This window comes from Etheostoma spectabile, unplaced genomic scaffold, assembly GCF_008692095.1.
Source record: "Etheostoma spectabile isolate EspeVRDwgs_2016 unplaced genomic scaffold, UIUC_Espe_1.0 scaffold00569856, whole genome shotgun sequence".
In the NCBI taxonomy this organism is placed as follows: domain Eukaryota; kingdom Metazoa; phylum Chordata; class Actinopteri; order Perciformes; family Percidae; genus Etheostoma; species Etheostoma spectabile.
The window spans coordinates 1-10,155 of NW_022605376.1; the positions used below are offsets into that span (position 1 = coordinate 1).

At 39.5% G+C, this 10,155-nt stretch overlaps 1 pseudogene; it reads right to left on the bottom strand.

Moving 5' to 3' along the window:
* Positions 1–272: 272 nt before the first annotated feature.
* On the bottom strand, positions 273–10,034 carry LOC116685467 (arachidonate 15-lipoxygenase B-like; annotated as a pseudogene).
* Between the last annotated feature and the right edge of the window lie 121 nt (positions 10,035–10,155).

The following is a 10,155-nucleotide window of genomic DNA, read 5'->3' on the forward strand; positions in this document are numbered from 1 at the left end:
TTGTAGGTTTAGCAATGGAAAACCATACAGAACCAATGCAAAAATTCACACACACAAATTACCACGGACAATATTACAAGAGCAATTTCTAAAACATGAAGAATGTTACATTTGACAAATTATTAAGAAGTTACATTTAAAATAATATAACTGCATAAACAATCCCATGCAGTCATTTCTTTCCACTATATATCAATAAAAACAGAAACATGCAGCTCTTCCCTTTCACACTTTTGTTAATGTGAAGCTGAATTTGGCAAAAGCTGAGGAGTCACACCTTCTGATATTTAAATGGCCACGCTGTTTTCTAGCTCCGCTGGGTCCAAGTATGTGTATGGACCTCCAGCTCTGTGTTTCTCAAGTTGATGGCGCGCACTTAATCTTGAGCTCTTTTGAAAATCCTTTATCAGCATGCAGGAATCTTCTCACTGAAATGCTCATCTGGGTACGGCCAAGAGGGACCTGATGTGATAAATGATACATTTTAAAAAACTCTTTAGAAATGTTTGAACTTAAACTATTGTCAATATAATGTACATTGTAGTGGTCATGAGTTATTTCTGTGACACAAAGAGGTGTGTTGCCCTAATGACATACTGACCTACTTTCTACAACCTGAACAAAGGTGATTTATATAAAATGTTCATAAAATCTCGGGCACTTACAAAGTCAGACGACTTCTTGCTGAGTAGCCACAAGTTGCCATTCCCTTAACTGTGTGTTGATGTCAGGGAATGTCTGTACATCGGCCTCGCTTGTTTCCCCCCTTTGTGGTTGGTGGAGGAGTTGCAGAGTCATGGGACAGTTGGGCATCCAGCCACCATAGTCATACTGCAAATGAATTAATGATTGACAAATAAGTGCGTAGTACTCTTTGAAGTCACACCAGTCCGCCAATATGTCAGTCGGTTCACAACTTTGTCCACACTGATTCATGGTCGCCAGAGGATAGATCCTAATGACTTTGGTGATGCCCTAACTTGTTACATATTGCCACCATGAGGTTACATTTGTGGTTTTCAACTTAACCTTTGTTTGCGAGATTGTCATTAAATCTAGTCACACATTCATGTCAAAATCACTTTGGTGATCCTCTGACTTTTCAGCCAGTGCCGTCATCACATCAGAATATATTTGTCCAATCTTTATGACTAAATACCTGCAAAACTGCATCCATCTCAGCTGTTCTCTGTGTTTTGTGCTAATTACTAATGTTTGCATGTTAACATGGTGAACTAAGTTTGTGATCTTGGTAAAATAAACACTAAAAAAAAGTCAGCATGTTAGTATTTTCATTGTAAGTATTTTAGCATGGTTGCATTTAGTTTAAAGCATCACTGTGACTAATTGAGCCTCACAGACCTGTTAGCATGGCTGTAGAGTCTTGTTAATGTCTTCGATCTTTCTTCAGTTCAGAACAAAACTGCAACACCTCATGACCCATTCCACAAAAATAGCAATTATAAAAAGGCTTCACCTGTCCAGCATTAACAGCTGAGTGCTGTCCTGAGCAAGTGAAGATCACCATGGTGACAACTTGATCACTCAGCCACAGTGGTAAAGCTCTTTGGAATTCCTGGAATTAGAAAGAATAAACTGACTCAAAGACATCCAGATGACTAGTTGAGTTCTATTTTCATTAGATATATCAGATCAGAATCAGAATCAGCTTTATTTGCAGGTATGAGGACACATACAGGAATTTTTCTTGGAGCATTGTTGCTCACACTGTGCTTACACATAAAACAACCAAAACAAAAATATACACACTAATATATACACACAATATATACATACTCTAAACAAACAATATAGAGGCATGAGTGAACAAAGAGTTCAATAAGAGTTATATAATACATAAATGCACACATAAAGCACATTTACCACCACAATGAGCTTTTTCTTAATTAAAGCTAACCTGTGCATTCTTGGGAAAGAAATCCATGTTCAAAATGTCTGAAATCCACTTCTGCAGTTCAGAGTCTCCTTGACCTCAGCGTCAGTCTTGTAGTAGAAGCTGAGCACTCCATGCACAAACCTTTAAGAAATGTAGATTGGTAAAATATGAAACGCATTCCTAGTTGTGACACGTACGCACACAAAATTTCAAAACCAACTGCCCTCTACTCAAATCAAGAGGCAGTCTAGTGCGCCTGGATAGCTCACGTGGTAGAGTGCGTGCCCATAGCGTGGTAACGTCAGGTGATTTCAGGTAACTTCATCAAAGCAGCACAGTGGCTCAGTTTTGCACCAGGTCAATCCGGGCCTTTCTGTGTGGATTTGCATGTTCTCCATGTGTTTGCGGGGTTTCCTCCGGGTACTTCGGTTTCTTCCCCCCATAAAGACATGCATGCTAAGTTACTAGGACTACAGTCAAAAATTAGCTGACTGGCTAACACTGGCACTTTACAGAAATGTTGATTAATGTGTCCTAATCAAATAAATACATCCTCAAGTTCTGTAGCTGTTTGCCCTGATGTTAAAGTTTTTAGAAAAATGAATTAAATAGGGTGGTGGAGCTCAAATGATGCAGATTAGTAGTTTAGACTTTAAATTTGACAAGAAACCCTAGACAAATGTTAGCTGACTCAACATTATTTATATATCTGTGTTACATAAGAGAACAAAAGCTAGCTACTAAAGAGGGCAGGATTGGGCTCCTTTTTTTCTAGTAGGGGTACACTTGTACTACCTGTGGATGATATCCCAAAGCCTGAGTCCATCATCCTTGTAGTAGAAGTTCGGCAGAGCCTCCACACCACGCTCAGCAATGTCCTCTGGTATGCAGAGGGAGCTGTAGGTCACTGAGGCCAGTGATCTCTTCAGGATTGTCATCAACCCTCTCCACCAGAAGCTGCAAACTAGATAACAGTCAGATACGTAAGAATGTAGTCAGAGACAAATATTGTAAATACATGAAAAAAACAACTTTGTTTAGTTAGCTTCTTAGTATTTACATACCTGTGTAAAAACTCCAGTCTCAGATATAACCGATCCCGAGCTAAGGAGTTGATATGCAGAGTGTAGCGAGTGTGAGGCATGAGGAGCTGAGGGAAAGAGGGAACTCGTGTTAGTAACACTATACATGTGGACAAGTCAGAATCTTGATGCTTCTATACCATTTAGTAGTGAGAAATGCTTGCAAATAAATACGCCCCAACATGATTCATGAATTTTGGAAGATAAACAAGTCAAGTTGATAAAACTACAACTACTGTAAGTTCAGTGTTCCCCGTCAGTTACCTGTACAGTGGATGCACCATCGGCACATTACGCAGCAGCGCCACTGCAAACACTTCAGCCAGCAGGTGTGCGTAACAGGTGAACATTGAGTTGATGCTCACTGAAATCTGCACTTCTCAACAAATCTTGGCCATCAACCTCGTACTCAAAATCAGTAGGAAGGAAGATAGGGTTGTCCTCTGCTGGAGTCTGCTTCAGCTGCAGAGCAGGAAGGGGGATGCGGTTTATTCATTCATTGATGTTAAAAGAATGTTCTGTATTTGCTGTACGTTGTTGCCTATGTACTATAGGTATCGTCTGCTATTCAGTTAGATTCTACTTAAGTTTGATCCTTAAGAGGAAATTCATATTTTCATTGAATCCCAGTTCAGAGCACAGGATCAGTGATCGTCATTCATCAATGATTTTATTCTTACTTCTTATATCTTTGCCGAAAGGAAAGAGGATTTAGGCTGTCTGGCAATTGCAATGAAAATACTTAATATAGATTTTTTTTCTCTAAACCACATTCGACATATGCAGTATGTTTTCATCACTCCCTAAGCGTATTAAGGTATTTCCTCTACCCTGTATGTATACGGTATATGACACATTCAGTATATCAGTGCATGTCTGTCAGTCCTGGAAGAGGGATTAATCCCTAACCTAAAGCTTCACTATAAACTACATTTGAGTGCTAATCCCACCTGAATAGCAATTGGAATCATTCATCATCAGTGTTTTGTGGAGCAGGACGAGTGGAGCCATCAAGTACTGCTTCTTCCCATTGATGGTGTTTGCTTTCACTCCATCCAAACGCTTGTAGTCACAAAGGAATATGTTGCCTTTCTGTTTGAAAGTTTAGTGAGATAAGATATTATTTGACTCACATGCATACACTGTGGATATTACAGACAGTGAAACATTCACAAGCATTTTTTTAATTGAACATGTCATGGGGCAGCACAAGATTGTTTAAAACACTATGGTCATCAAGATAAGACATTCACCTTCATTTCATTTCTCAAGTTAAATCCACGGCGAGAGATCATGTCGTCAGTGACAGGAAAGTTATCAGGCAGAGCTGAACAACGTCGGATCAACATGGGGTTAGTACCATTTAGATACTGGTAGCCAAAAAAAGCATCCTCCTTCCAATGTTTCTGGACATAATCTGGAAAATGATAGTTAAACTTGACTGAGTTTCAAAACTTGGCTATAAAATCTTACTCTACCACTGTTATCATCTTAGGTGTACACTGCATCTAAAACAAGGGAAACAACGTGTTACACATGGACAAAGCTAAAACCCTTACATGTTTAGACACACTTACTCCTGTCTCTTTTTTCAGGTAGGAATGCAGTCGAATATCTGAATAATACAGTGTGCTGAATAACTGTGATACAGTATCAAGTATGTCATGAAACGTCCATGATGGTACCCGATATGTCAGTCCGTTTGTACCAGAACACCTGATCGACTCATCAATATTTGTCCACTTCTCCTTGAGATCGGCCAGACCCTTAAGTTGCAGTTCAATCAGCCTAGAAAATAAAAGTAGAGTAACTTTATTATACTGCCTTAAATCTCTTTAATAGTCAGGTACATAGTAACACAGATAGATCCTGACAGAATTTGAGGACCTCACCCAGTGCCGACAGTGTAGTAAATCTCTGTATTCTTAGTAAAGGAGAATCGGACCTCACAAGCAAAGAACTAGGGCTCTCTGCCTTCATGCAGTGGGGCATTCCCTCTGCACACATGCCAGCTGGAATAAATATAGAAGAGCAGAGAATTGAGGAACTTTGGACAACATTCCAGTGTAACTGCCATTTATCTAAGAATAGTGTACTGTCCTTGGCATGTATTTGTTTACGTATATTGCAATTTTGCAACATATGTTATAGCATAATGCATTTAACTAACCCTGGCAGGTGTAACAACATCCTATATTGGTTCATTTATCATTACGTGCAATGAATGTATGTATATTAACCAAAGGTTGAGGGGGTTTGGAGGCATGTTAGATTTGAACTGCATAAAACAAAACAGTGTTGTTTATGAGCTCTCACCAATAGTCCTTCTCTCGTTGCTTCAGTTCCAGCTGCCGATATTTTATGGCAAGATGATGGTTGTCGTCAAAGACTCTCAGAGCTTGGAAAAGAACCACAACACAGTTTAAATCTGTATGTACGTATATTGGCATGAATTTACTCCAGCCTCTTATAGACCGCTTGCAGAATGTCTTTCAGTGAACAGCGTACAGGATGTTACAGTTTTTTACAATTGCTATGACAGATTTTTCAATACATTAACAAGTTTCCTAAACTCTTAACACACCAACACCCAAAACACAATTGGCAAAACAGTTAATTTCATACTCAAATCACACATTGTAAACTTAACTCAAAACTAATTTTCAAAATACAATAATACACTAACACAACACACTATGTCTAACAAAACACTGGTAAACTGTTTCAAAATCAACACGTTCTCCTCCAACAGAACATTTAGTCAATCATAACACAAAGACAAAAAAAAAAACATTATTAGCTGACCTTACGAAACTGCAACTGCATTATTTTAGATGTGTCAGGTATGCCGTTTTACAGACAGTAGTATAGACAGTATATTGTATTGATCATAGTGTGTTTTGCAAATGCAAAAAAAAAAATACAGAGACAGAATTGCTGCAGTAAAGACTTTATTTGCAGAAGGACATTACTGCAAGATATACAAACAGAAAGAACACCATAATAATAATAAAAAAAGTAATCTTCTAATCTGCTCGGTCTTCTGCATTTGGCCACATGTTCTCATCCACATCACACCTGATAGCTTCTCTGGCGAGGCATCGTGGGAAGAATCTTTTTGCATGCCTCATCCCCCCCTGGCAGTGTTCAGCTGTGATGTCTTGGCATGCAGCATCCATTGCATCCAGGAGGGACATTTGGTCATGTGGACGATGGTCAAAAACCTTCCATCTCCAGGCTGAGAAAAACTCCTCAATGAGGTTGTGGAAAGGAGAGTAAGGGGCAAGGAAATGGGACATCATCCTTGGATGGGCGTCAAACCAGGCTGTGATTGGATGGAAATGGTGGAATGCCACATTGTCCCATGTGATGACATTTATTGGCAAGTGGTCTCCCACCTGCCCCCTTTCTACCTCTGGCACCAGTCTTTGGTGCAGGTCTTCTAAAAACAGAAGAAGCGTCGTGTTGTAGGGCCAATCTCACATTTATGCAGGAGTGCACCATTGTCGGAGATTGCGCGCACATGGTGATGTTACCTCCCTCTGGCCCGGCACGGTAACTGGGCCCCTGTTTTCCTATTACGTTTCTTCCCACGCAACCCTTTTCGCCAAGTTGAAGCCAAACTCCGTCACCATAGATAATTTCATGTGGACTTGATTGGCCTCCAACTCCATGACTCTCTGAAAGTAATTAGACACAGTGTGTGTATATCTGCTGTATGTCCTAATGTACTCCAGGTTTATAGAGTAGTTTACAGTAATGACTGTATTGCATAACCTTACCTGGACGTATTGGTGACGGAGCTCTTTGATGCGTTCACTGTTTCAAAAGCAACTTTGTATAGTTGTTTCATTTGGACTCTGTGTTTAGCTAGAGTCCGAGAGATGGATGTTATGCTGATTGCTGCAATGTTCCCAAAGACAAGGTTGTCCTCTACAACTCTGGACTGAATGTCCAGACATAAAGTCACTCTAATACTGTAAATGGTAATTTTACAGTATTTACACTTTACTGTTGGAGAAGCAATATCCTACCTGTTGGTTTCTCTGGAAATACGGACAGTAGATGCCACTGTGTCCCGGCTGATATTTGGCTGTACTCGTTCACCAGCCTCTCTGTATGATAGCCCGTGGTTTATGACATGGTCGATGGTAGTAGGTCTTATCTGATCAGTTACCCTAGCTCTGGTCCTTCTTTGAGCGCCACCACGCATTCTAACTCCTCTTCCTCTACCTTGCCCCACTCCTCTCCTTTGTCCTGATACTTGTCTTCCTCGTGCAGGCATTTCTTTCTTTCTTTCTTTCTTTCTTTCTTTCTTTCGTTCTTTCTTTCGCTCATTGTGTTGCTCTAAATTGTTCCTTTTCCAGCCAAGACCAGCCCAAAATAAGCTGTTTCTCATTAGCAATGGAATAAAAAACAGGGAATATATCTGTGTTTCAATTCAATATGAATAGTTGTTCACTTTAGCCTGTAAGGTTAGGTTTAGAACATAGTGTTATCTGTTCTGACATACAGTGTTAAAGCATTGGTAAATTTGGCAGTAAAAATCTATTGTTTTGGTCTTGTTTGAGCTTGTGTGTAAAAGAGGTTTACGCATTTTAAATTTGTGTTAATTATATGCATTTATGTGTAAAGCCACAAAAATAGTATGCTACCATTAATAGTGTTAATAGTATAGCTTACACATGCGGATGTAGTGCTAACTGTGTTAAGAGTTTTGGAAAATTGTTAAAAGTATTGAAAAATCTGTCATAGCAATTGTTAAAAACTGTAAGCTAATTTCCACAAACCTTTTCCCTCTCGGAACAGTGCACCATGTCGTCTGTGACCCAGCGATAGAATGGGAAAGGTGTAGGTATCTCCCTCAGGAGATTGTTACTTCCACCTTGGCAGGGTACCAGGAGTCTTCAGGAACAGTGGAGACTCTGTTTGTCCAGCTCTATCAGGACCAGCTTTCCATGGAGACAGGGCAGACAAAGTATAACTAGACCCTGGAGTAATAAAAGAAATGGTTTGAAACATTGATACATTCTTGACATTACAATACAAGCAACTTACGTTACAGTTTTTTTAAATTGCTAACAACAGTGGGCCACTGAAACATGTGCAACACTCTAACTACGTCTGCCTTACCAATAGTCACCGGAGCAAAACAGTTCACTCTCCTGCAAAACTCTTCCAAGCAACACAACTCTTAACACATGTCTAAAACAGGCTCAGTGCAACGATACACTATGAACAATCCTCACGGAGATAACCACACTGTCACTCAGAACACACAGAGACTAAAAACACCACATCAAACACCAGTACAAAATACAAACTTTTCATCTTTACGTTTGAACAATTTGAGTGACTTTACACTACTCAATAGTTTCTTCAAAGAAAAGATATAGATTTTATAATATAACAATTTTAAGTAAGGTAAACAAGAAGGAATGAAAATCATCAGTTTGTTTCAAAATAATATTTTGTCTCTTGTAATTTATGGATTTACCAGAAAAAAACCTAAAGGTACACTTGTTACTTGTTTCTCTCAAACATTGTTTCATTTTTATTTTGGTTTGTATACAAAAAAAGCTTTCTGAGCTTTCTGTATAGAAATACCGTAAACCGGTATGTCACTAACTAGTCGAAAACAACCCTTGATTAGGCTTTCAGCTAAAATTGCAATCAGCAGTATTTGATAACACCAAACTGAATCTACTCTGTTTTGAATGTGTGGTTACCAGTTTTACAGCATTTGAACCCAGTGCTGTAATACCACAGTGTTGTGCAGTTTGTGTTTAAAGCTATGGCATAAGTGTGTAAAGTTTTGAAAACTGTGTCAAGCAATAAAAACAAAACTGAGTTTGGTCAACTGTAGTTAGAGTTTTCCTCAAATACCTGATCTGCTTCAAGTGCTAGTGCAACTGCAGCCATGTTTTAGTTTGTTAGAAACATTGCACGTTTCGTGTTTTCTCCTTACTAACACTCACTTCCTTTCAGATTCTGCCATTCCTCCTTCTCTGCTTGCCATGTTTGCCTCTGCTCATTCCCCCCACCTGACCTGTCCTACCCCTTACTCACCTGTTCCTAATCCACCACTTATGTACCGGTACATTTCCTAAATTCCGTGCCAGATTGTCTTGTGCTTTACTGTCTAACTCCTGCCTGTATTTGTCTGTTCTGTTTCTGCTTGTTTGCCCATCTTTTCAGGCAACTTTTCTGGCAATTCTGATTCTGACCTGTAGTGCTATTGGACTCTTGCCTGCCGTTTTGTGAAACCTGCCAGCTACATTTACAGCCAGGACATGAAAAGAGAGATGAAGATAAAGTGTATTTGATAACCAAGAACTGAGCTGTAACGGCCCAATAATTATGCAATTCCCTAATGTAAAAAGGGTGGAGAAAATCGAACTTGTACAATATAATCACAGTATAAGATGTGAATTAAATCTCATACAAACAACCTTGTGGAAGCCTGTAATACATTTAGACAGAGAACAATATTTCAGACTCACTTTTCCACTGGTAACGGATGAAGCTCCCATGAGCCACTCACGCTCGCTCTCCCCATCTTCTCCTACCAGCTTAATGGAGATGTTGTCGCGAGTTCCGGCACGGGCAAGATTGCCATCGGATAGAGTCAATTCATAATTTGCCATTTTTACTCTGGAAAAAGCAGAATCCTGGTGGGGAGAGATCAATAATGACTATTCTCATGGATTAGGTTAACTACCACTAGATAAAACTGAGTGCAAAAAAAAATCTTTGAAATACTGGTATCACAATGAAATAGCATATAAACCTACAATTAATTGGTCTTTAAAGTTTCTTTCCTCTACCTGTTAATGATTCCCACGAAGAACTGTTATTTGATAGAAGTATCCACCACTCTTGCTGCTCTTTTTATATCTACACCTTTGTAGGCGTGTCCTGTCAGTAGGATAGATGATAAATGCAGAACAATTTTGCACTTCCAAGACAACTGGATGATGATGCAAAACCCACAAGGAAATTACAATTTAAACTCTGTTGTCATTACACATAAGAGCAGTTTGGCAGTGCCCAGGAGGTGACCACAACCTCTCCGTATGCGGACTTGAACCTGCAACCCTGCGGTTCCCACCCAACTCCCCACGGACTGAGCTACTGCCAGTCTTCAATGATTAAGGCAGGGTCAGAGCCAAAAAA